The following is a 27,361-nucleotide window of genomic DNA, read 5'->3' as shown; positions in this document are numbered from 1 at the left end:
TAGTTGCAGCCGCCTGGACGAGAATTTGAACATATTACCTTCAGCCTAAAAACACTCTGAACCACGCCAAATTAGATGTACGCGGTGATGCTTGCGCATTACAGATGGTCATGCATCATCGTAGGAAATTTCTGGGTATTATTTGAGTGAGCAACAGTGCAACGGTACGCAGTATTCTGCATGCGTTTCACAGAACCGTTTACTCACCTCTGCATGCGTCTTTACATTCAGCGCAAGATCTAAATCTGTTTTCGTTTCCACCGCACTCGCTGTAAATAAATGGAGAGCACGCTCCCAATTCCCTGTCGTAGAACCATCGCTGCGGCGGGTCCCATCTCCATGTGCTGCAGTGTCCGGGATCACGTGGCAAAAAGCAGATATCTGGACGCTTGTCATCTGAAACGCGTAGTCTGTATATGTATGTATGTACATATATATATATATATATATATATATATATATATATATATATATATATATATATATATATATATATATATATATATATATATATATATATATTGTGTTCTGCTGTAAGAAAATATTCCCGCTATGTATTTAAAAATTTCGACTAACATTTGCATTTTTTTTACAGCTCTGAAGAAAGAGCCATCACAACATTACATGCCTAATGTTTAACTGACTCTTCTCAAAAATATAAACTGATGATTTTGACGTGCTGAGCCCATGCATCTTGTTATGAAGCATGCGGTGGTAGGAGACTTCGTCTGAATCATAACCGTCTCGGTTTGTTTAGAGCTCGCATAACTCTATGTACATGAACGTTTTTACCCTTATCCACGTTTAGAATACTGGCGCCTCAACAGCGATTGAATTTCTGACCTCGCGTTCAAGAGCACAGTGTCATAGCCACTTACCTACCTTGCAATAAGATGGCTTTGTATTCTTAGCGTGTTGGCTAGAGCATAAAGTTTGGTCTCAAGCAAATTCCAAATATTTCTTCAAAGGAAGAAGGCACATCAGTAGAAACGGCAACTAAACATCTTTTTGCTCATTCACTCTGACAAGATAGGCAAACGTCCCTTACAAACTGGTCGTCTTGCTCATGCAGTGTAAGAATTTATTGGGGAAAACTGGGTGTTCTCATTTGTACCGGTGTACCGTATCAGTGATTGGCGCAATTGGTGAACACATCAGTGATTGGTGTGCTACGTAGCTTATATCCCTAGACGTTTTGAAGTGGAAAATAGTTTCTTTTTCTAGACAAAACACTTACCAGTCATTTTTCTTATCCTTTGATTCTAACATAGTTGACAACACCACAGAATATAAGTTCTTAGGAGTGCTCCTTACACAGAATCTTTCATGTACTAATCGCACCACCTGCATTTCAGCTAACGCATGCAGATCATTAGCATTTCTGCGGAGCAACTTCAGGACTGGCCTTCACCACTAAGAAAACTAGCTTACACAGCGACTGCACGGCCACAAATTGAGTACGCCCCTTGTATGTGGTCTTCTCGTCAAGTATACCTCATCCAAATCCTTGAGAGCTTCCTAAATAGAGCGAGCCCTTTCATTTAAAACAACTACAGAAATCAGCCAAATGTAACCCAAATAAAAGTCGATATTTAATTGCAACCAATAACTACCAGCCGTTATGTTTCCCTTCTATTATTATTTCATAGATTGATTCACACAGTTGGCCCATCTTTATCAAACCTGAAAAAACATTTATTTCAGCTCAGAACAATTAGATCAGGTACACCCGAATTTCTGCAAATACACACGCTTTTTATTTTTCAGCTTTGCCCCGTGGGGCCCGTGTATGGAACGTTCTACCAGATAACATTGCTTGGAATTCAAAACAAAGTGCATTTCGCAAAGTTCTAATCAATCAATATGCCGTTTCAACTGCCTAACACATCTTGCCTTCTAATTTCTTTCATTCATTTTTCTATAAGCCAATAAAAGAATTGCGGTGATCCTAATATTTAACTATAACTATTGCTGTATACATGCAAAGGCCTTTATAACTTTATTATGGTATTAAATTATTCTGTTTACTTTTATTGTTATTGCTTTTCATATTACATGCGGTAAGGTCGTATGAATTTTTCATGTTGCGTGAATATTCCTTCCATTGTACTGATGTAGTTTTTTTTCCAATTCCATACGAATATGTTACTGCATACCACCCCTTACGCAATGCCTTCTGAAAGGTCTGTAAGGTACTTATAAATAAATAAGTATATAAATGAGCAAAAAATATTTTAATTTATAGCGTAGTGAATGAGGTAATCCAACTGGCCTACGCCGTATGTTGGCACATATTCCACAAGGACCTTCTAATCCACAGTCCGGTTTAGTTTGGCGACAAGATTATTAGCCCACTGTGTCATAAAACTCCCCACTCTCGCGTCCAGTACTTTTCTAAAGGGTCTATTGATTTCTTTTCTGTTGTGTGTACAAAGTGACGTTTGCTCTAATAATAATTTTGCTTGTTTCACTGACACCGCGCAAGGACTCCCCTGAGCGCCAATTTATGGGCGAATGTGTTGGGAGGAACTGCTACAAGCTTTGAGAGCCTGGCGATCCAGAGCCCTTTGGATGTTAATCTAGATCACCAGGAGGGAGCGCTAGAAGTTGTAAGAAGCCAGCAAGATTCATGGGAGTCTCAGAAGTTTATGGACAGATATATAAAGATGATTTTCCATATATTGAGAGGTAAAGGCAACAGAAAAAAGCAAGGGAGTCGGCACACAGGTGTTCACATCGAAAATAAGCATATCGATTGATCATAGATGTAACGCTTCAAAAATAGCTAGTGAAGCTTCCATAAAGTGGACACTATCGAAAAAAGACGGAACAGCTTTGCGTAATTTGAAACACAATTGCTTTCATGCGCAATTCCGGAAACCTACATTCTGGTGAATTGAATTTGAAAACGAACGTCTACCAACCCGGAAATTTGAAGTATAAAGCGGGCAAGACGCCTGTTGCTCTCTAAATGGTCGTAACGAATTGCGTCATAACTGAAAGGGCATCGAAGTACAAAAAAATGACAGCCATTCCACTCTGTAATGGTGGAATGGAAGCGAAAGCGAACGACAGTGAAAGCTCTCAAAACAAAAGGAAAGTGTTTTCACTATCATTCCATCTTCACAGTGTGGAATGGTTGCCCGGGCCCGCGATTGTCGTTTTCGTTGAGCATCGCAGGAACATTGTTCGTCGGTGGTCGTTTCGCGCCGGCGCCGTTTAATTTCTCGTTGCTGTTCCCTCCGGCGCTGCTCGTACGCATGTTGTTCTTTGGGTATACAAGTTATACGTGTACAAGTTGTACAAGTTATACGTGTATAATTTATACATGTGTACAGCTGTACTTGTGTACAAGTTATACGTGTAAAAGGTATATGTTATAGGTGTATAGCTATAACGCAGCTGTTATCACCGAAACCTGTCCTCCTTATTTACTACGATAACCTTGACGTCCTGCTCTTCTTCACGGTTAGTGTTCTGATCTGTTCGGCATTTTGACATCTCCGCCAGCCCATTGAATTCATACGTGATCGCACACAAAGGAAACAGTGAAACACATTAAAGCCATTGTGTGTGGGTTTGTTAGAAATCAAGTCCGTTTCTGTAGCCGGGCGCCGAAAGAACTATGGCAGGTTAGTCATATGCAGCTTCCGCTGTAAATATTGAATAATTCTAAGACACTACGTGATAAATTAGGATTTGATAATACATGAAAAATATTTTTAAGAGCCATCATTTACAAACACGACAATATATTTACACAAATATCAAATAAATATAAACATAACAGAAGGAATAGCAAATTATTTGCTATTGTTGCTATTGTTTGCTATTGCAACAGAAGGAATAGCAAACAATAGCAATAGTAAATCTACATTAACAGAAGCAATAGCACGTATCATCATTGCTAACCTCCATAATGTGTGCGATGAAGGTTTCTAGTTATTTTTGCGAGAGTGAAATTGAAGTTATGGTAATACAGTCAAGATCTCTGTGTGTGCATTGCGCTGCTTCAACTAATAGGTGTGTGCTGGAATGCGTTGCTTTCATCATCATCATCATCGTCATCATCATCATCATCATCATCAGCCTGGTTACGCCCACTGCAGGGCAAAGGCCTCTCCCATATTTCTCCAACAACCCCGGTCATTTACTAATTGTGGCCATGCTGTCCCTGCAAGCTTCTTTATCTCATCCGCCCACCTAACTTTCTGCCGCCCCCTGCGACGCTTCCCTTCCCTTGGGATCCAGTCCGTAACCGTTAATTACCATCGGTTATCTTCCCTCCTCATTACATGTCCTGCCCATGCCCATTTCTTCTTCTTGATTTCAACTAAGATGTCATTAACTCGCATTTGTTCCCTCACCCAATCTGCTCTTTTCTTATCCCTTAACGTTACACCTATCATTCTTCTTTCCATAGCTCGTTGCGTTGTCCTCAATTTGAGTAGAACTCTTTTCGTAAGCTTCCAGGTTTCTGCCCCGTAGGTGAGTACTGGTAAGACACAGCTATTGTATACTTTTCTCTAGAGCGTTGCTTTATCGGTATAAAATGCCGGAAAGCAATGACGAGCACTTGCAAGAACGGCAGTCTGTGGACACTTCAACATCATTGTATTTGTTGAAATCGAGGGTTCGACGGAAGCCCGTCTGGTCGGGATGAAGCATTGAAGAAGTAAAACCAAGGACACCGACCAACATAGAAGTGCTAAAAAATGAAAAAATTTAAAAGACGTTTCGGCTTCGCTACGGAAGCCTGAAAGGTCTTTTAAATTTTTTCATTTTTTAGCACTTCTATGTTGGTCGGTGTCCTTGGTTTTACTTCTTCATTGTATTTGTTAAGCAAAACAACAAGCCCTCTTACAATATTATGGACGCATCCGCCCATGCAAATAAGAGATTCGTAATTATATGTTGCATTGCAGTAGTATAAAGGTAGCCTAAGTGTAAATTGCTGCAGACGAACATACCCTAAATGCCACGAATGATATTACAGCATGCTATACGTTCATGTAGCGGTTTACACTGCACTTGTAAACGCAATTAAACAGATGGCTGATACCCTGCAGAAAGGGCAGTTTTGAGCCTTTGCATGCGTGAACCAACAACACATAAATATCAGAGAGCAGTAATAATGTGTGCAAGGCTACTAGCGCAAGCTCAGGGGGATATTCTTGGCAGAATGTCTAAATTAATTCCACCGCGCATATGATACCCCTTGTTTAAATATGTGCGAAGGATGCTAGAATATTTTAGCTAATTATTAACAAGAAGAAATGCTAGCTCTTCCGTAATCGACGTTAGATGTAAGTATGAAAGGGTAGCAGGTCAAGCAGATTGGTTGAAGAGAATACTAGCCACAATCTTATAATGTTTGGAGTACATATTCACAACGGCACACCCCACTACATCACACCACACCCCACAACGTCATACTTTGCACTGGTGCACATGGACGCTACCAAGCAAGATGCGGAACGCCAGCTCAAAGCGCAACGACAGAGAGCCAAAGACGCTGCACAGCTAGAAGAAAATCTCCTGAAGGAGGCGCCACATAGCATGACGCCTTTTTCATCTCTCAAGGCAACAAGAAACCCGCGCAGCAGAACTGATGGGCCGCTAGCGTTCAAAGGAGAACATGTTACTCTGTTTAACTCTGTAACTCTGTAACGTCGCTATTGGATTTGACAAATATTACTTCAGCATACTGAAAGTTCCAGTTTGAGTGATATTCTTCACAATAGGAAAAACTCCGAAGCAATATTTTTTTGTTGCTTATTCGGGCAGTAAATAGCGTATGCGATACGGTGCTGTAGAAATAGTCCGGGGCCAGAGACCGCATTTTCTTATGTTTTGACTGGTTGCCCGGATGATCTCGTTTTGTTCTCGCAACCCGCCCGTATGTTCTCGTTTGAGCGTCCAGATAATGGCTCTGACTAAGGCTCAAGCTCACTTGAAGGTCGGCGACAACGGTAGATAAAGGAATTTCATGCTTAAAACACATTCTTGGCTCATTTTGGCCCTCATTTCCCTCGTATAGGCGAGGGAAGCTTTATGTGTGTAATTTCATTTTCCACTTTTTAGTCGAACATTTTTTGGCTCTCATTTCCGTCCGCATCACCTTTTCGCATCCACGAGCCTCTCGATCGAGGGCGTCTATATTCCGCTGGGTGTACGATGCGAAAGGTCTTGCTAAAAAAAAACAAGTGTAAACTTATTCAGCAATTGAACTTGGCTCAATCCAGACATGAAACCTACCCCTCTGAGGAAATATTGAATCATTCGATCACCAGATGTACTGATTCGTTCCGCGCTTTTATGATGCCGTGCAGCAATATAGGTATTCTAGCAACACTATCTCTAATCGGTGTGCGCCAATATACAGTACTATCAACACCATTCCCAACCACGTAGAGTCGGTTTCTCAGCAGTTAAAGCTCACTTCACCGTTAGTGCTTCATACAGTCAACAACCGCCATGCTTCCGCCCATGTATGTTTTAGACCAAAACAAGCCCAATTATACTTAATACATACATTGACTTCGTATAAAGCTTCCTAAAGCAATATATAACCAACACATATCTTGTTCCCTGCACAAATGTACTTGATATAGGACAATTCAGAAAACACGTTGAATGTTTTTGCTAGGGTCTGTTCTTTCTGCTCGCAAAATTTCGTTCATGTGCAATTCGGAAGAGCCAGCCCTGTCATTAAATTCTTTACCACATTGCCATTTTAAGTCTCTTTGGTCAAAATGAAGGTAATATGTCGAAATTATTAACGAACTGTCAGATGGCTTTGGGACACGTATTGGAGGCACGTAGCTCCGTTGCTCGGCAGATTTTTGAGAACGATTATTTTCGACCTCCAGGCATAATATTCCGTTACCTGAAATAAAAAAAAACATATTCTCAAAACAAATTTACTTTCACATGCGGTCAGAAAGAGCACCGCTGGCAGCAATTTGACAACTCAGGATCGATAGACGCCATTTATTTCCTCTTTCAGCAAACAACGCAACCACAAGTATAACTCTTTCAAGTTACGAACATTTGCCAAAATTTTTCTTATGAGTAACAACAATTCCCAGCCTATGTACTACCTTACTTATTAACGGAGCACTCAGATCACATCCTAATATTTTATAGCGCTGAATAAAAATTGGCGCATATGTTGGTCATCTTGAAGAGTAATTAAAGCTCCAAGTCCAGATGTTTTGAACATGGAATGTAGCACTTCGCCGAAAAGCGACTAAGCTCGTTCATATAGTTTCAGACTAATTAAAGTCTTTTCACTTATATGACTCAACGTCTGCTACTTTTACGAGCGGGCATCATTCTAGCCTCGTGCAAGTTCTTGCTATATTATTCTTTATTATTTCTAAACTTCTTCTGTTCTCTTTTCTGTATTAGGAAATAATTTCGAGGCAATGTTGATTACGCAGACCTACGTATGCGTAACTCGAGGTTGATTTGTTGGTTCTTGCAGTAAATGCAGTCATGAGCACGATTATCATCATGTCTTGGATAAAAAACCTGTCATTGAGTTTTGAGCGCATCGCTAGAAGATCCTTGCGTCCTGAAAATCATTAGGCGATATAAAGAGAGGGGAGTACTCCCGGGTTACTTAGATTATGACGTTGAGCCTATGCCTATTCCGTTAACTAGCCTTTTCTAAATGGTATAGAAATTACTTCCCAATATATATATATATATATATATATATATATATATATATATATATATATATATATATATATATATATATATATATATATATATATATATATATATATATATATTGTAAGGAAGATGACGAACGTGCGCGCAGTCAGCAGCATCGGCAGCATCAAGCGCGCAGCAGAAGCTCGTGCTCGGGGACTGTGCTCGGTGCATCGTAGAACCGGCCGTCGCTGCGAACTCCGTTCTCGGACGCTACCCTCTGCCATGCCGGACGCTGACCAGCAGACTCTTCCATCGCCACCCGTCCCTTGCGCTGGCGCCGTTCGCCAGCGGGAGCCTCCCATCTTCAGCGGAACCGACGACAACGACGTTGAAGAGTGGCTGTCGTCCTACGAACGGGTGAGCGTTCACAACAAATGGAATGACTGGGACAAGCTGGCCTCCGTCTCATTCTACCTCGCGGGCGTGGCCTGTCTCTGGTTCCGAAATCATGAAAGGGATATCCGAACGTGGTCGGCGCTCAAGACGTCCATTAAAGAAGTATTTGACCGACCCGCCGTCAGGAAACTACGAGCCGAGCAGCGTTTGCGTACACGCGCGCAGGACACGGGTGAGACAGTCACCAGCTATATAGAGGACGTTCTCGACTTGTGCAGGCGCGTGAACGCTGCCATGACGGAAGCGGAAAAGATCAAGCACGTCATGAAGGGAATCGACGATGACGCGTTCCAAATGCTTCTGGCCAAGGACCCGCGCACTGTTGGCGACGTCATCAGCTTGTGCCAGAGCTATGATGAATTGCGTAAGCAGCGCACTCTGACAAGGCGACATTCCACGCCAAATGCGGCATCACTCTGCAGCCTTACCACCGGCCCAGAACAAGCCTCCTTGATAACGCAAATCAAGGATTTTGTCCGCGAAGAAGTCGCACGACAGCTATCTCTGGTGTCCGTCACTCCGGAGTCTGCCAGCACTTTGCCGTCTCATATCCGTAATGTGATCCATGAAGAGGTCGCGGAAGCGCTGCCGGCTGTTCACCAGCAGGATGTCGTGACTACACCAGTCACTTATGCTACGGTTGCTGCAATGGCCCCTCGCAGTGTGCCCGTGCGTCGCTTCCCGCAGCCTGTGCACCGCCCTCCCCCTCCCATCCCCCGGACCACCGCTGCCGTCGCTAACCCGTGGCGTACGCCGGACAATCGCCCTATATGCTTCGCATGTCGGTATCCCGGTCATGTCGCAAGGTTCTGCCGCCGCCGATCGCAGGCGTTCGACGACGATCGCCGAGCGCCCTATGTGCCGCCTGATGCAAATGCGCCTTACGAACCCTTCCGCCCATCACCGGCTCGCTCCCCGACTGATCGCCGTCCTCGCTTCGAACGCCTACGGTCCCCCTCCCCACGTCGTCGATCGCTTTCCCCTATGCGTCGACGACCCGTCTCTAACGAAGAGGGACACTAGACGACGCAGTTCCTGAGGCAAGAACTGCGCAAGTGTCGACATGCCGAAGTCCTCCTCCTTTACCTGCCAATGTCATTGATGTGTTTATCGAAGATGTCGCTACAGTCGCCTTAGTTGATACCGGTGCCGCTATTTCAGTTATGGATGCCAGGTTTTCCCGTTCGCTTCGCAACGTGACGACGTCTCTGTCTGGATTGTCGCTCCGAACTGCGAGTGTTCAACCCATTCGCCCTACCGCTGCTTGTACTGCCCGTGTGATCATACAGGACGTTTTGTACACGATTGAATTCATAGTTCTTTCATCGTGCTCCCACGCCGTTATTCAAGGATGGAATTTTCTCTCACGCCACAATGCCATCATCAATTGCGCTCGGGCTGAGATTGAACTTTCCCACCTTGGTGACCTGGCCTCAGTCGATGCTCATCCTGCCGCTAAAGTTGTCGTGAAAGAAGACACCTGTATCCCCCCGTGCTCGTCAGCATTCGTACCAGTCTTCTGTAGTGCCATATCCGATGGGACGGTCTTCTTCATGCCCTCTCGTCACTTTTTTACCCGAAAAGCGCTCCCTTTGCCCTTTGCAGCTCTTGACCTTGCCGCCGGTGTGAGCACGATGCCCATTTACAATCATCTTTCATCGCCGCTATCACTGCTCCGCCGCGAATGCCTTGGTTACGTCGAGTCGGTCGATTCCACACGAATTGCCTCCGTCCTCGACGAAGTGTCTTCTACTGCCGCCCGTGAACTGAGTGCCCTCTCCGTACCAGACTCAACATCGACTGGTGTGTTCAGCCCATTCATCGCCGAAGATCTGCCGCCTTCGCAGCGATCTCAACTTGTGGCAATCCTTCAGCACTTCCGCCTTTCTTTCGACGTTGCGCAAACCTCCCTTGGCCGTGCATCGACAGTCAAGCATTACATCGACACTGGCACTCACTCACCCCTACGACAAAGACCATATCGCGTGTCCGCTACGGAACGTCGCGTCATTGCAGACCAGGTCGATGACATGCTCCGTCGAGGCGTCGTTCAACCTTCCCAAAGCCCATGGGCCTCTCCCGTGGTCCTCGTCACAAAGAAAGACGGTTCCATCCGCTTCTGTGTTGACTTTCGACGGTTGAACAAGATCACGCTGAAGGACGTCTACCCATTACCACGCATCGATGATGCTCTGGACTGTCTGCAGGGAGCCGAGTTCTTTTCTTCGCTGGATTTGCGGTCAGGCTACTGGCAGGTTCCGATGGCAGAGGCCGATCGCCCGAAAACTGCCTTTGTTACACTAGACGGCTTGTATGAATTCACCGTCATGCCTTTCGGACTTTGCAACGCGCCTGCTACGTTCGAAAGAATGATGAATAATGTTCTGCGTGGCCTCAAATGGAAAATATGTCTTTGCTATCTTGACGACGTTGTAGTGTTCGCCCCTGATTTCCCAACCCACCTGCTCCGCCTCCAGCACGTACTCACTTGCTTGACCAACGCCGGTTTGCAACTTAACTTTAGGCCATGTCGTGTCAAAGGAGGGCATTCGCCCGGATCCTGAGAAGCTACGTGCTGTTACTGCGTTCCCAAAACCTGCTACTATGAAAGAGCTACGCAGTTTTATCGGCCTCTGCTCTTACTTCCGGCGATTCGTTCGCAACTTTGCGTCAATTATATCGCCTCTCACGCAGCTCCTTGGTGGCGCCCGAGATATCTCATCATGGTCTCCAGAGTGTGACGACGCCTTGACAACCTTGCGCTGTCTTCTCACGATGCCACACATTCTTCGCCATTTTGACCCACAAGCGCCAACCGAAATCGATACCGATGCAAGCGGTGTAGGCCTTGGCGCTGTGTTGGCACAGCGTCAACCTGGACACCCAGAATACGTCGTCGCATACGCGAGTCGCACGTTAACCAAGGCGGAGAACAATTATAGCGTTACCGAAAAGGAGTGTTTGGCCATTGTGTGGGCGCTTGGCAAGTTTCGCCCATATTTATACGGCCGATCTTTTGACGTAGTGACCGACCACCACGCACTAGGTTGGCTGTCGACGCTCAAAGATCCATCAGGCCGCCTTGGCAACTGGGCATTGCGAATCCAAGAATACGACATACGCGTGGTGTACCGTTCCGGGCGAAAGCACTCCGACGCTGACGCGCTATCCCGATCACCGCTTCTCCCGAAGGCCAGTCAAGACTCCCCCTACGAGTGCACATTATCCTCTCTGGATGTTGACACTATCGCTGCTGCACAGCGTAATGATCCCTGGACTGCATCTCTGCTCGACCTTCTGTCGGATACGTCGAAAGTTGCAGCGTCACGCACGCTTCGGCGCCAAGTGCCTCATTTTGCGATTCGCGAACAGCTACTATATCGCCGCAACTATGCCCCAGATGGACGCACCTGGTTACTCGTCATTCCGCGAATCTTGCGATCAGAGCTCTGCTCCTCGTTCCACGTCGACCCTCAGTGTGGCCATGTGGGAGTCTTCAAGACCTACGAAAGACTTCGACACCGCTATTACTGGCGCGGAATGTATAATTTCGTTCGGAAGTTCGTCCGCTCTTGTCATGAGTGCCAACGCCGGAAAGCGCCACCGCACAACTCCGCCGGTGAACTACAGCCTTTACAATGCCCATCCCGACCCTTTGATCGCGTGGGCATAGATCTCTACGGGCCACTTCCGTTGACTACTGCCGGCAACAGGTGGATAATCGTTGCGGTAGACCACTTAACCCGTTATTCGGAGACTGCTGCTCTACCAAATGCTACAGCGCAGGAGGTCGCCAATTTCCTACTTCGCCGATTTCTCCTTCGTCATGGAGGTCCACGTGAACTTTTAAGCGATAGAGGCCGTGCCTTCTTATCTTAAGTCATCGAACAACTGCTTGCTGAATGCGCTATCGTTCATCGTAAATGCACTGCTTATCACCCACAGACTAACGGTACAATGGAACGCTTTAATCGAACTCTTGGTGACATGCTCGCCATGTATGTCTCACCTGATCACTCTAATTGGGACCTAGTTCTTCCGTTTATCACCTACGCCTACAACACCGCGACTCAGGCCACTACCGGATTCTCACCCTTTTACCTTCTTTACGGCCGTCATCCTTCGCACACCATCGACACCATTCTGCCCTATCGGCCGGACCCATCCGAATGCCTGCCGATCTCGGAAGCCGCCAGACAAGCAGATGAATGTCGCCAGCTTGCCCGCCGATTCACCTCGGCCGACCAGCACCGCCAAAAAGCCGTTCACGATGCCCAGAACTCGACTCCCACTTTCCTCCCAGGCGCTCTCGTCTGGTTGTTAGTGCCACACCGCACGCCTGGGCTCGCTTCAAAGCTCCTTCCGAGGTACGACGGTCCATACCGCGTTCTCGAGAGAACATCAACCGTTAATTACCTGGTTGAGCCGCTAACGCCGCCGTCCGACGTGCGACGTCGTAACCGCGAAGTCGTTCACGTTCAGCGTCTCAAGCCGTACCACAATTCTACCGTCCTTCCAGAAAACTAAGTCGCCAGGATGGCTACTTTATATATGAACATATATATATATATATATATATATATATATATATATATATATATATATATATATATATATGCGTTTGTGTGGGTGTGTGTTACTTGTATGTCGGTAGTATCATAAAAAAACACCAAGCCATGACACCAACAACAACATAGGCGAAATTACTTCTGCTGCATGAATTAGAATAAAGAAACGATAAATTATTGGAAGTTAAAGTGCATGAAAAAACAACTTGCCGCAGGTGAGAACCGAACTTACAACCTCGGCATTTCGCGTGCGATGCTCTACCAATTGAGCTACAACGGCGCCGTTTCCTTATTCACTTTCTTGGGTATTTATGTGTCCTAGTCGAACCCTGGGAGTGTTAGCGAGCGCCACCACTAACATACCTTGGCGGCAGACGTGGAACGTCCTTTTCTGCAGCAGGCGTCACGAGAACGTGATCATTTTGGGTGAAGGCAACTGGTCAACTGGAGCTCTCGAATCCGGCAACATTGATGCCTTCAGGTAGCATGCGTGGGTTTATTGAGTTGGGTGAAGTGTCAGCCAGCATACGCTCGCCAGCCCTCACAGGGTTCTCCTAGGACATGTAAATACCCAAGAAAGTGGATGGGGAAAGGGCCCCGCCGTAGCTCAATTGGTAGAGCATCGCACGCGAAATGCGGAGGTTGTGGGTTCGGTTCCCGCTTGCGGCATGTTGTTCTTTTCTTCATCCACTTAAATTTGCAATAATTTATCCTTTCTTTATTATCATGCACTCAGCACAAGTAATTTACCCCGTGTTGTCCTTGGTGTCAGTGTTTGTTGGCTTTTTATGATATGAGTAACAAAAATCAGGCCACTCGGATAACGCCCTTTCTTCTCGTGTGTATGTAGGTAGATTACTTATCACTTAAAATAAACGCGAGGTACTCCCTTTCAATGCGCATCTCATCAACATCAAAAGCAATTAGATGTGACTATCGGTCAAGCGTTTTGGTTAACTTATAGTTATACGCACATGAGTGTGTCACGTGTGGTCTAACCAGTCGTAGCCGTTGCCGATGGTGTTTCCTCTCCTGGAGGCATTGCGGTAAGTTTGATACCTCGACGGCTGCGGTGCGCTGTTGTAATAGCAGGGACCATGCACCTCCGCCAAATTGCAGCCTGTTACGAAACTTTCAAAAGAGTCTATTCATGGCGTATGTAGATGTACAGAGTCACCAGAGATCCAGATGCACCCCAATTCGCTCCAAAAGCCTTGACACAACGATTCGTCTACGCTTTGACCGGTGGTCTGTTAAGTGTCTCCTCCGTAACACCACTATTGATAGCTATCGAGCAAGTCGCTTTCTGATCGCATGTCCCTTACGTTTATTATATTTTAAAACATATTCTTCAAAGCTATGTAAATCTGTGAATTTACTAGAAAGGAGAACCTAAACCCTGAAGAAGACGTGTCTCTGGCCTGTTTTGTATTTGATCAAGTTGTCCTACGGCTCTTGAACGTCTCCCTGTCTAAAGTCCGCGTTGTACTGCGACACTGGTGGAGGTGTTGGGTACTGACCGCGCCTCATGCTCGGGAGTCCTTCTGGGAGTCGTGCCTCTAGCCAGGACGCGTTATCACCAGTTTCAACACCCGTGCATCGCTTTAGTCGTCCACTGCTAGGCCTTGCCCCGGAGTTCTCCCCTCTTCAACCACCTCTCTCTAGGAGCACCACATATCTCGCAATGGCCGAAACCAGCCCAAAGCAAGCACCCCAAAGCAGCCGGTTTTCCAGTCCACAGCAAGTAACCGTTCTGCATCCCCTGGTTCCCGATCGCTATCGCGGAGCAGTCTTCGAAGAGATTGAAGAGTGGCTTGACAAATATGAACGCGTAGCACAGAATAATCAGCGGACTGAGCAGCAAAATCTCTCCCACGTCTATTTCGCCCTTGACGACAGTGGCCGTACGTGGTACGAAAACCGCGAAGCTAGTCTAACGACATGAAATGACTTTCGTCAGGCAATCACAGATACTTTTGCGAGTGCCGGCCGACGCGACCATGCCCAGCAGATGATGGAGCTACGTGTACGACAACCTAATGAGTCGGCAACAATGTTCGCCAAGGACATGGCCTGCCTCCTTCGTAGAGCTGACCCGAACATGACTGACGAAAGAAAGTTGCGCTACCTCATGTGAGGTGTAAAAGAACAGTTGTTTGCAGGACTTGTGCGGAATCCACCAGTTACCGTTACTGACTTTATCAAAGAGGCTGCGGCTATTGAGCGGGCCCTTCATCATAGATGCAGAAAGTACGATCGACTGTCTACCAGCACCACAATCAATGCCGCCGTACGGATTGGCGAGCATCAGAACCCCTTGCGAGAATTGACCAGAGAACTCGTCACAGAAGAAATTCAAAAGATTTTGACACTGACAGTCGATAGACCCGTAGCGTCAATCGCCGGAGTAGTGCGTGACGAAATCAGGCAGGTGTTAACGAAAGCCAATTTGCAAGATCACCAGCGTCCCATGACCTACGCAGCTGCTGTCTGATGTCCACCACCCGTTACAACCACACTGCCGTACCACCAGCCTCCGACAGTCACTCCTTGGTCACTCATTGGTCTTAGAGGAGGCTTCGAGGCGCGCACTCGTCACGCAGCTACAGTCATACCACCAGCAGCCGATCACAGCGCCTTGTCCAACGCCGCAAAACGAGACTACGGGACAGCCGCAATTTCGGAGAGCCGACGCATGGCGCACTGTCGATAGGCGCCCATTCTGTTTTCCCTGCGGAGCCGTCGGCCACATTTCGAGTCATTGCTGGCATCGCGACACATCATTTCGACCTGTTCGTCCGTGCTCCTATGGTCGACGTGCAACTGACCACTCCATGCTACGTCGTGACGAAACCGCTTTTCAGGGACCTCCAATAGCGCACCCGAATGACGAATCTGTGCCGCATGTTCAGTACGATTTCTGCCATCGGTCGCGCTCTCCAACCCCTCCACGTCAGATGCCTTCCCCTATTGGACGTACTTTTGCTGACCTCCGAGGACGAAGGTCGCCCAACCCAAGCCGGGGGAACTGAAGGAGGCGGCCTCTGGGGGTAAGGTTGCAGGCCCACCGCAAGACAATAAAAAGCCCCCGACACTCTCACCGCAGAGCGACGTGAAGCCGACAATCCTCGACACCAAAGAAATTGTGAGCGCCAACATTGATGTTTTGGTGGATTGACAGCCGGTGACAGCGTTAGACGTCACTGGTGCCGACTTCTCTATACTGACTCGGGAACTCGTCCTCCGTCTGAAGAAAGTAAAGACGCCATGGACGGGACCCCACATAAAAACGGCAGGCGGGTAATTATTGGTGCCTATTGGAAGATGTACTGCTAGAATTAGCATCCGGGATTCTTCTTTCGTGGCCACTTTCATCGTTCTTTCCGTGAGCTGTAAGGATTTGATTATTGGAGTGGATTTCCTTAAAGAATACGGCGCCGGAATTAACATTCCGGACCACATGGTGACGTTTTATAAGAGCCCTGGTTTAGCCCATTGCTTATCACCGCAACGCAACTCCTTTCGTCTAGCAGAAGACGGCGTCGTCATCGCACCTCGATCATGCACCCTTGTTACGGTAGCAAGTGACACACCGTTTCATTGCGAGGGATTTGCCGATCAAATAACCACGCTGTTGCTTGGTCACGGTATCTCGGTCGCAGGAGGAATCGTAAATGTCACCGACGGGCACACTAACTTGTTACTAACCAATTTTAGCACAGAGCGACGGTACCTTCCAAAGGGCATGGCTGTGGCTTATTTTTATGGTGTTGCGGATGTTCGAGGCTGCTGTTCGCTACTCGAAGAAGCACCTACGCAAAACCCAGCTTCTGCACTCTACGTCAGTACTGCTTTATCGCAGCACGAACGAGAGCGGCTTCTCACGCTATTGTCGAAGTTCAATGACTGCTTTGCGTCGATGTCCAGCGTTGGACGGACGCCTCTAACGAAGCATCCGATAATTACAGAGGATACGGCAAGACCAATTTACCAAATCTTTATCGTGTTGCTCCCAGAGAACGTGAAGCCATACAACAAGTGACAAAAATGCTGGAAGACGACGTGATTCAGCCATCAACGAGTCCCTGGCATCTCTTCTAGTTCTATTTAAGAAAAATGACGGCAGGATGCGTTTCTGCATGCACTACCAAAAAATAAATCAAGTGACAAAGAAAGACGTGTACCCGCTTGCCCGTATAGTTGGTTCACTCGACAGGCTTCGTCACGTGCGTTACTTCTCTTCAATGGACTTAAAAAGCGGATATTGGCAAATCGAGGTAGATCCGAGAGACGTTGAAAATACTGCTTTTGTGACGCCAGACGGCCTATACGAATTTAATGTCTTGCCTTTCAGCTTGTGCTCTGCCCCTGCTAGATTCCAACGCCTCATGGACACTGTGTTTTCGGGTCTGAAGTGGAAAACCTGCTTGTTGTAGCTGGACGACGTCATCGTGCTCTCCGCAACTTTTGAAGAACACCTCCAACGGCTTGAACCGGTTCTGCAGTCCATCCTGTCCGCCGGCCTCACCTTGAAGCCGGAGAAGTGCCACTTTGGCTTCGGGGAACTACAGTTTCTCGGTCACGTCATCAGCCATGCAGGTGTTCGCCGAGATCCTGAGAAAATTGCAGCCGTAGCACAGTTTCCAGTACCAACCGATAAAAAGGCTGTCAGGCGCTTTCTGGGCCTCTGTGCCTATTACCGCCGGTTTATTGCAGACAATGCTCACATTGCGTCGCCGTTAACTCGCCTGACGAGAGACGACGTTGCTTTTGTGTGGGGCGACGAAGAGCAAGGTGCATTCACTGACTTGCGGGAACGTCTCCAGACACCTCCAGTGCTTGCTCCCTTTGATGAGACCGCTCGTACATTGCTCCACACTGATGCCAGCAATGTTGGCTTGGGAGCTCTTCTTGTGCAGTGGCAGGAGGGCACAGAAAGAGTACTTGCCTATGCAAGCAGAACACTCTCACGCACAGAGGCCAATTACTCCACTACTGAGAAGGAATGCCTCGCCTTAGTATGGGCTGTTATGAAATTTCGCCCATATTAGTATGGCCGCCACTTCACAGTTATCAGCGACCACCATTCACTGTGTTGGTTTACAAACCTTAAAGACCCTTCGGGACGACTGGCGCGTTGGAGCCTACGGCTGCAATAGTTTGACGTGACTATCAAGTACAAGTCGGGGAAACGACACACGGATGCTGACTGCCTGTCTCGATCGGCGATAGAGTTGTCTGCTCCACCCGAAGAAGACTCGGTATTTCTTTGTGTCCTGTACACATCCACCATCGCCCAAGAACAACGGGACGACCCTTGGTTGCTTGAGCTCATCAATTACTCAGAGGGAAGATCTGCGAAACCGCCTAGAGTTTTCGCAAGAGGCCTGCTGTCGTTTGGTTTGCGGCCCGAAGTCCTCTACAACAGAAACTTTTCTTCGACCGGGTCCCCCTATCTGCTTGTCATTACTGCAGCTCTTCGTACGGAAGTATTTCAAGCCTGTAACAGCGATGTGACTTCTGGTCACTTAGGCTACACGAGAACGTTGGCCAGAGTGAAGTAGAGGTACTACTGGCCGAGACTTCACGTCATCACGTCCGCACTTGCCTCGACTGCCAAGGTGCAAGTCGCCTCCGTCGAAACCAGCCGGCCTCCTGCAACCCGTCCAGGTTCCTCGAAGACCATTTGACCAAATAAGAATGGATATATTGGGTCCACGTCCTACTTCTACTGCCGGGAATCGCTTTGTTATCGTAGCAACCGACTTTCTCACACGTTACGCTGAAGCAAAGGCAATCCAGAGAAACACAGCGGAAGAGGTGGTGCGCTTTTTATTGAGCACATTGCGTTGCGACACGGCGCACCAACCGTCGTAATAACAGACCGAGGAACCGCATTGACTGCTGCGCTTTTAGATCACGTGTCGCTGCTAAGTGGAACGGCGCATCGAAAATCTACCGCCTACCACCCACAAACGAACGGATTAGCAGAACGCCTAAACAAAACAAATGAAGACATGCTCTCCATGTACGTGGGTGTTGAACATAAAAATTGGGACGACATCCAACCGTATATCACATTTGCATATAACACGGTGAAACAAGAGATGACGCGCATGACTACGTTCACCCTTTTTCATGGCCGGGATGTACAGACGATGTTGGATGCTATGCTTCCACGTGACTATGACGACACTGATACGGACGCCGCTGTATTTACGCAACGCACAGAAGAGGCGCGACAACTCGCGTACTTGCGGATCTGTCAGCAGGAAGACTACGACGCAGGGCGCTATGACCTTCACCGTCGAATAGTAACCTATGACGTCGGTGACAGAGTGTGGGTTTGGACACCCATACCAAAACGAGGCCTCTCCGAGAGGCTGTTAAGGCGATACTTCGGACCATATCGAGTATTGCGCCGACTCAATGACGTCACTTACGATATCGAACCCGATAATCCCAATTGTACGTGGCGCCGCACGCACCATCCTGAACTTGTGCACGTTGTCCGCGTGAAGCCGTATGTGAGCGAATAACTATGCGAGAGACCCTTGATTGCGCAAGTGACACTTCTGGTCTAGCATCGGGACGATGCTCTCTTAGGGAGGGACAAATGACGCGTGCGTCTATTCTTCTATGCAGACGACAACGAAGATAGGGACATTAACGGATTTCGTCTAGTGGGTCAGCGGGATTCGGCGAGGACGAAGAAGACGTGTCTCTGGCCTTTTTGTACTTGAACAAGTTGTCCTACGGCTCTTAAACTTCTCCCTGTCTACAGTCCGCGTTGCACTGCGACAATATATTGGAAGCGCAGCAGACGCCTGACTTTCAACGTTATCATCTGCGCATATCACCATCCATTGTATGTCTTCTTTATCTGTATATATCATCATCAGCTTCACAGCTGGATCCTCGTTGTAGCAGCAGGAGTTCTGCTCGAATAAAACGGTTTCATACAGTATATTAAATTATTTGAAGAGAAAGGATGAAGCGGTCTTAAAGACTAAGTTTGGGGCCCTCTACCCAGGTCTTCACTGGCTGTGATTCCGCGCCGAACTGAACCCAGGAATACCATCTTCATTCACGTCTTCGAGCTGTCCAGCTATGTCGCGCACGACTTAAACTGTGCTCATCTTATGATAAAAGTAACTAAATACGCATTAGAATTTACGGGTCTCTGCGCGCACCGCTATGATACGTGGTAAAGCTAGTGTCATGATGAGAATAACAGCGTTTATTGTCTAAATGTACAGACAGCCAACATGGCGGCATCTCTTGTGCCTCTGATGTCCGAGTGGCCGCTGCGTTCGGTGCGCCCCCTGGGAGTACATCTGGTCCACCAGTGGTGGCGCTAGCTTCCATCACAACACCCCTTCCGCTCCAAGTTCGAGCTACGGTGAATACCGTTGCAAGGGTTGGCGCACTCTGATCGACCGCCGAATCACCGGTGTCTGGGGAATAGTTGGGGCGCCAGAAGGACTGGTACTTGCTTGGTCACTTGGTTCTGCCGGCCAAGGTAGCACACTTGTTTGCGCGTCATATCCCCAGAGTGGCGGAACGCACTGGCGTCGTTGCTTCTTTGTCGTCCAATAATGGCTGCATGAGCGCTTGGGTCTGATGCTCGTCGCCGCTGCCTCTTCCAGGTATAGGCCTGTCGTCTGTGCCACCGATGCGGCGCCGCAGGTGGTCTGCATGTCGGTTCCACACTGTGCCATCTGCCAGCTGCACTTCAGTTGATGAAGAACTGGTGGCTGCTCCGACGACTGCAGGCACCCACCTGGCGCCGGACCTGAAGTTCCTCGCCCAGACAGTGTCACCAACATGGGAAGCTGGTTCCCTCCTAGCAGCAAAATCACTGTGCACCTTCTGCTGCAATTGTCGGAATTGCACCTTGCTGCGCAAGTCTGGTTTCAGCAAATCTAACGCTGTCTTCAGGCGTCGACCCATCAATAGTTCAGCCGGGGAACGACCGGTGAGGGCATGGGGTGTGCTTCTGTATGCTAACAGAATTCTAGCAATTCGACATTCAAAATCCCCAGGCCGCGTCTTCTTGAGCTTGTCCTTTACAGTTTGTACGACCCTTTCAGCGGCCCCATTGGATGAGGGATGGTATGGTGGGATCAAAATACGACGCACCCCATTGCGAGCCAAGAACGACTTGTAGGTTGCACTTGTGAAGGCCGGTCCATTGTCGCTCACGACGACATCCGGTAATCCATGGCTAGCAAAGATGGTGCGGAGGCATGCAATGGTTGCCTCTGCCGACGGTGATGCCACTCTGACCACTTCCACCCATTTAGAGTATGCATCCACGAGTACTAAGAAGTACACACCTTGAAACGGCCCACCAAAATCAACATGTAGACGAGACCACGCTCGCTCTGGGAATGGCCATGGCGCCTGCTGCATTGCCCTGGGAGCTTTCCGATGTACCTGGCAGACGGTGCACCTGCCCACCTTCATAGCGATGTCCTCATCAATGCCTGGCCACCACACATGACTACGGGCCACCAACTTCATTTTTTCCACTCCAGGATGACTCTCATGCAAAAGGTCCAACACTGCCGCCCTTAGTGATACTGGAACAACCACTCGGCTCCCTTGTAGCACACAGTCCTCCATTACCGAAAATTCCTCCATTCGGTTTGCAAAAGGCCGCCACTCTTGCCCTGGTGGCAAGTGTTCTCCAGACCACAACGCCGCACGCAAGGGAGCTAACACTGGGTCCTGATCGGTTGCCGACTCCACCACAGCTGCTGAGAGGACACCTGGGTATACACCTTCCAACATGAACACATCCTGAATCCTAGAATCCTCCGGCGGTGCCCTAGCAAGCGGTAGCCTACTCAAAGCGTCTGCATTTCCCAAGCTTGCTCCTGGTCTGTAGCATAATCGGCAGTTGTAGCCGCTCAGTGTCAGAGCCCACCTCAGCACCCTTGGTGAACTCTGAAGGGGTATGCGGCTCTCATGGCTGAAAAGTCCCAGTAACGGTTTGTGGTCCGTGAAAATTTCAAATGTCCTTCCCCACACAAACTGGTGAAACTTTAGCACACCGAACACCACTGCCAGCGCCTCCTTATCTAACTGACTGTAGTTCTTTTCAGCTGACGTTAGTCGTCTTGATGCGAACGCTACAGGCTTCGCCTCTCCGGTCTGCAGCCGATGTGCCAGCACAACTCCAATGCCATAAGGCGATGCATCACAACACAGTAATAGGGGTAACTTAGGGTCATAATAAACTAACACCTCTGCAGATGTCAGTAACTGCTTACTTTGAGCAAACGCTGCTTACTGTTTGGCCCCCCAGTGCCATGACGTGCCTTTCTTGAGCAAGACGTGCAATGGGTGGAGCACCGCTGACAAGTTCGGCAGAAATCGTCGGTAAAAATTGAGGAGCCCGAGGTAACTCTGCAACTCCCGTGTGTCAGATGGGGCTGGTGCTCGTACAATGGCCTCAACCTTCTCAGGTGCTGGGTGCAGACCATGCTTGTCGATGACATATCCCAGGTACTCCGCGCTTGTTGCCTCGAACACGCATTTCTGGAGCTTCAACCTTAACCCTGCGCCACTCAGTCGTCGCAGCACTTCCTCCAGATTGTTACGATGGTCCTCTTCGGAGACCCAAGACACAAGTATATCGTCGAAATACACGACAGTCTGGCGGCAACCGCGAAGCAGGCTCTCCATTTCGCGCTGGAAAATTGCAGGTGCCGATGCCACTCCGAATGGCAATCGGTTGTACTGAAATAGTCCCTGCTGTGTGTTGATAGTCACCAATTTCTTAGACTCCTCATCCAACTCCACTTGCTGGTATGCATCCCGAAGGTCCAACTTCGAGAACGTCACGCCTCCCGCAAGCTGTGCCCAGATTTCTTCGACCCGTGGTACTGGGTACGTCTCGATATCTGCTGCCCGGTTTACCGTGACTTTGAAGTCTCCGCACAATCTGATTTTCCCGTCCTTCTTCAGAACTGGAACCAACGGCGCTGCCCATTCCGCAGTGCGCACTGGCCTGATGATACCTTCTCGCTGCAACCGTTGTAGTTCCTGCGCCACCATGTCCTGCAGAGCAAATGGTACTGGTCTCGGCCTGAAAAAACGTGGTGTTGCGTCCTCTGGCACTCTTATCTTGGCCTTCACTCCGGCAAAGTTAGCGAGGCCTTCTGAAAACACTTCAGGGAATCGGCTTACCAGGTCCTTCACGTCATTGACTGCGTGCACATTCAGCAGACTGTCGAGCGGCATACCAAAAGCTTTTGCCCAGTTCCTCCCCAGCAAGGCCCGCGAGCCGCCTTTGACGACGAACAACGGCAGTCGAGCGTGCTTTCCTCCGAATTTGGCAATCACTGTCGCCTTCCCCACGACCGCTGATTGATGTCCGAAGTAGCCTCTCAGCTTGAGGTCGGAATTTTCCAGCGCCATCCCCGGAAACAGTCTCGTGAACTCCGCCTCACCAATCACCGAGTAGACGGCCCCCGTATCAACTTCCGTGCGTAGCGACTGACATTCCACAAGTACCGTGGCGCAAATAGGGGGCACCTTTGGTTCCAGAACATTCACAACGTCAGACTGTGGAGCAGCGGCATTCGTCGAACCACCCTCTAGAGACCACAAATTGCCAACGTCTGTCTCTCCGGTTCCGTCGTCGGATGCTGCGTCTACCGGGTCCACGACCATCACCGCACGCCTAGGTTGAGATCTGGCCAGTCCGACTCCCTGCCGTCCATCTTTATGTTCCGTGCCTTGCAGACTTGTTCCCGGTTCTTGTCTACTTGTGCATTTCTTTGCTGCATGGCCCCTCTTCTGACAAGAAAAACACCGCAGATTCCTGAACCTGCACGACCGCTCGTGGTGCCGCCCGCCGCAGCGATAACAATCACCAACAACCTCGCCAGTCCTCGACACTCGGTTTATGGCCACCCCATCCGCCTGGCCGGTCATTATTTTGGCGCCAGAAACGGCGGCTTCCATGCTGGTAATGATCTTGACAGCGCGGTCCAGTGTTAGCTCAGACTCTTCAAGCAGGCGCCGTCTCATTGCCTCGTCCCGAATACCATGCACGATTCGGTCCCTCAGGTGGTTTTCTAATTCCCCGCCGAACGCACAAGGGTCCGCCAACTTACGCAGCTCCGCAACGAAGTCCTTGACTGCTTCGCCATCCCTTTGTGTCCGGCAATGAAAATGATACCGCTGTACTATCGCCGACGGCTTCGGTGCGTAATGATTGGTCAGCAACTGCAGACTTTCCGTGAGCGGGACATCACTTGGTCGTCGAGGTGCCAGTAAAAGTCGCAGCAACGAGTACGTCGATCTTCCACACGAACTCAAAAACACCGCACGCTGCTTGTCAACCGCGATGCTGTTGGCGATGAAGTGCTGCTCCAGCACTTCCACGTACTCCTCCCATTCGTGTCCTTCCCCTGTAAATGGCTCCAACTTTGCCATCGCGACTGGTCGCCTCTCACCGCCCGGCTCCAAACTTGATTAATCCTCGTCGCCAGTTGTCATGATGAGAATAACAGCGTTTATTGTCTAAATGTACAGACAGCCAACATGGCGGCATCTCTTGTGCCTCTGATGTCCGAGTGGCCGCTGCGTTCGGTGCGCCCCCTGGGAGTACATCTGGTCCACCAGTGGTGGCGCTAGCTTCCATCACAACAGCTAGGGCCTTTCTCCAAACCACATGCACCTAGATTGAAGGTGTGCGAGGTGAATGGTGCGTAATTTTAGTTAACGCGGATACGTGTCCGCTTGTGTTTTTTAAATGTGTTGCTTCCTCCCTGCTGGGGGTCTTGTGGGAAAGAGCGCGTTTTTGACGCTTAAAACGCAAATGAGCGAGTTTCCCCTGTGAAATATTGAGGCGGGCAATAATTGAAGTTTATTGTACCAACCGCCATAACGTGATAGCTTGCGGCTCTAATTACTCTTTCTGTACACGTTAAAAGCGTACGTAAAATCATAACCTTTGTTAGAGGATCACCAGCGTGGCAGGGGGAATATTTTAACTATTCTGGGCTACACAATAAATCTAAGCTCCTGCATTTGCGTCTTAAGATTCATACATTTGCCCGATATAAATTTAAATAAAAGATAAGATGTTCGGGATTTAACAAGAGGTAAATTCTGTAACTTACATGTCATCAAGATCGCACACATGACTGCGTGTGAAAGCATATCTTCTACGGTTGTTCTAGCTTTCACACAAGTTTGCACTTTCGCCTACATCAACAAATGCACTCTTTTCCCCAACAAGTTTAGGAGGAACACGGACAAGCATCATGACTACAATAGGATGCTTTATTACTAAACCGCCTCATCGTATACAGCTCTTTTCTGAGAAAAGCAAGTGCGAAATGTGAGATCCTGTTATTTCAAAGACCCCTACGTGAACACGAATACAGCGTTTTAGTCTTAAAATATAAACAATATGAAAACCAGGAAATATGAATTCGCGTGAAATTAAGCAGTGCCTCTGCAATAATGTTCTTTTATACCTCTGTACTGAGTTACTTTTTGTGCCTTTATAAGCACGCATTATTATTGTTCTGAAGTTTTGATTTTCGCGATCCACTGCGCACCAAATAATTGAGTCCTGCTTCGAAGAACTTGGTCCTACTACAAAAGTGAAACGTGTATTTTAAGAACCAATCTCCGCTGCGTCACACATTTCTGAAATACAAGTCCATACATAGGCAGTTGTTTAATTATTACGGCCTCACTCCAAGAGCGAAGCAATGACAGCGATAGCAAGCACGTTAGGCCTGTTGAGCTGCCCAGTGTAAACAGTGCCTCAGAGGCTATCAGGCGTCGTAGATTTATCTGACGAGATAGTCAGTTCGTATTTGGTGAGGAGTGCTTCGTTATTACTGAGACAACACCTCGCACTTGCCCATACACATGTCAAGAATTGAGACACCGAGGTGCCAAAAAACGGGTAGCGGTACCACTTTCCAGGAACTTCGATTTCTTAAAAGCAAGACCGCTCCACACCCTGGCAACATCCTTAACCTTCTCAATGTCAACGGAGCTGGCAGTATTGCGCACAATATTGCTCAACGATAATATAAATAATAGCTAAGCATCCTCATTGGAACTAACGTACATCATGAAGACAATTACCTAAATAAAGAAAACATTTTTAAGTGTGTTTTGCCTCCTTTCTTAGCCATTACGTAGGCAGGAAAGGGCAAAAAATAACTGCAAATACCTTTTTGAAGACTATCTCTTTTAGCAGCCGCCTTGGTGTTAAGGTTACCGGGCATATATCATCGACAAAATGCTCAGTTAAAATAAATATATTGCCATTGCAACGAATTCACATATAGAACAGCACAGTTCCTTTATAAACCAAAGATTTTTCTTATTTTTGTGTTCTTATTATCCTCATCATTCAACCAACCAATTATCGCCATCCTGCTTATTTCCATTTTATGATTGCGTGACGTACGTACAATAGTGGAGAGTTCTTTGGTGCGGTTCTACACAGCACACTTTCGTGACAAAAGAAATATGAAAATGTTTGATCCTAACTCTCGATGATGAAGTCGCACGCGCGACTTACCTGCGAGCAGTCAGCGGCTGACACCGTCGTTACGTGTTTGTCCAAACGCACAGAAGCGCACGACGCCAAAAACGTGGTGTTTGAGCGCTGGCAACGTGCCGTCATTTATACAACAGAAAATAAAGGCAGCAATAGACGAACTTTCCCAGCACTGAAAAAATGGCTGGTATCTAAGTTTAGAACGCGAATACAGACTGAACGCGACCTTTGTGATACTAAACGGATGCCCACAATTACGCAGCAAAGTGCAGAAAAAGGAAATAAGTGCATATGTCATCTCCGGCACTGCAGTTGCCTATGTACTCGAAGAAAAACAAACTGGACGTGCTGTGTTCGTTGAAATCGACTAGAAGATGACATTAGTGCCGTTGACTAGCTGGAGCTCGTCCAAAGCAAAAGTTTCAAAAGACTGCTGCGAGACACATTCATATACGAACCTCACGCAGCAAGTAGAAAGGGACCATGAGAAGGCTACCAAAGTATACAACGAAAGTTAGTTTAACAGATTCCGCTTTTTGAAGCCGCCTGCGCACCACTTTCTAACCACACGGTCAATAGCTTTGAGCGCAGACAATTGAGGTCCGCCTGCGCCACCACTTTTCCGGCTGGCGCTTCGTCCACGACAAAAAAGGAGAGGCCCCGTGGTTAGGCAATGGGGCGTGTCTTCCTTCCTTAACATCTGAAGAGGGAGAGGGGGTAGGACACTCGTGCATATACTGCTTGGGGAAGGTCCCTCACTTTGCACACAAACATTTGATTGCACTTGGCCGTCTCCTCCCCAAGGCGGAAGCGCGATAACTACTTCTGAAGTCGCACCCGGCACTTACAAAACCAATTGCAACGAAAATTATCGTGGCGATTCAAGCGCCAGCGAAAAATAGAACCGGTCATCAGCTGCATGTCGGAATACTTCTTTATTTTCTATAGTTCACACTAAAATCCGCAGTTTTCTTTCCGAGCGTGAACTCAAATCTAGCATTTTATTATCCTCTGAAAGTCGTCTGCTTACACTTTCCGAGGCGTGGCTCACCGGAGACATCAGCGATAGTGAATTTATATTGAACTGACTGAATTTCCGTGCGTGCTGCGAAGGCCGCGCTAGATA

General features: G+C 48.1%; 1 long non-coding RNA gene across 1 annotated transcript in view; it reads right to left on the bottom strand.

The window, feature by feature from the left end:
- Positions 1 to 24,979, bottom strand: part of LOC135916067 (uncharacterized) — a 42,327-nt gene extending 17,348 nt beyond the window's left edge. Inside the window, exons 1-3 of the long non-coding RNA XR_011507176.1 lie at positions 24,830 to 24,979; positions 6,788 to 6,889; positions 208 to 396 (exon numbers count right to left, since the gene is read on the bottom strand). This is a non-coding gene — a long non-coding RNA (uncharacterized lncRNA). The remainder of the gene's footprint in view (positions 1 to 207; positions 397 to 6,787; positions 6,890 to 24,829) is intronic.
- Between the last annotated feature and the right edge of the window lie 2,382 nt (positions 24,980 to 27,361).

Source organism: Dermacentor albipictus, chromosome 7 (genome assembly GCF_038994185.2).
Source record: "Dermacentor albipictus isolate Rhodes 1998 colony chromosome 7, USDA_Dalb.pri_finalv2, whole genome shotgun sequence".
In the NCBI taxonomy this organism is placed as follows: domain Eukaryota; kingdom Metazoa; phylum Arthropoda; class Arachnida; order Ixodida; family Ixodidae; genus Dermacentor; species Dermacentor albipictus.
This window is presented reverse-complemented; position numbering and strand designations above follow the sequence as displayed.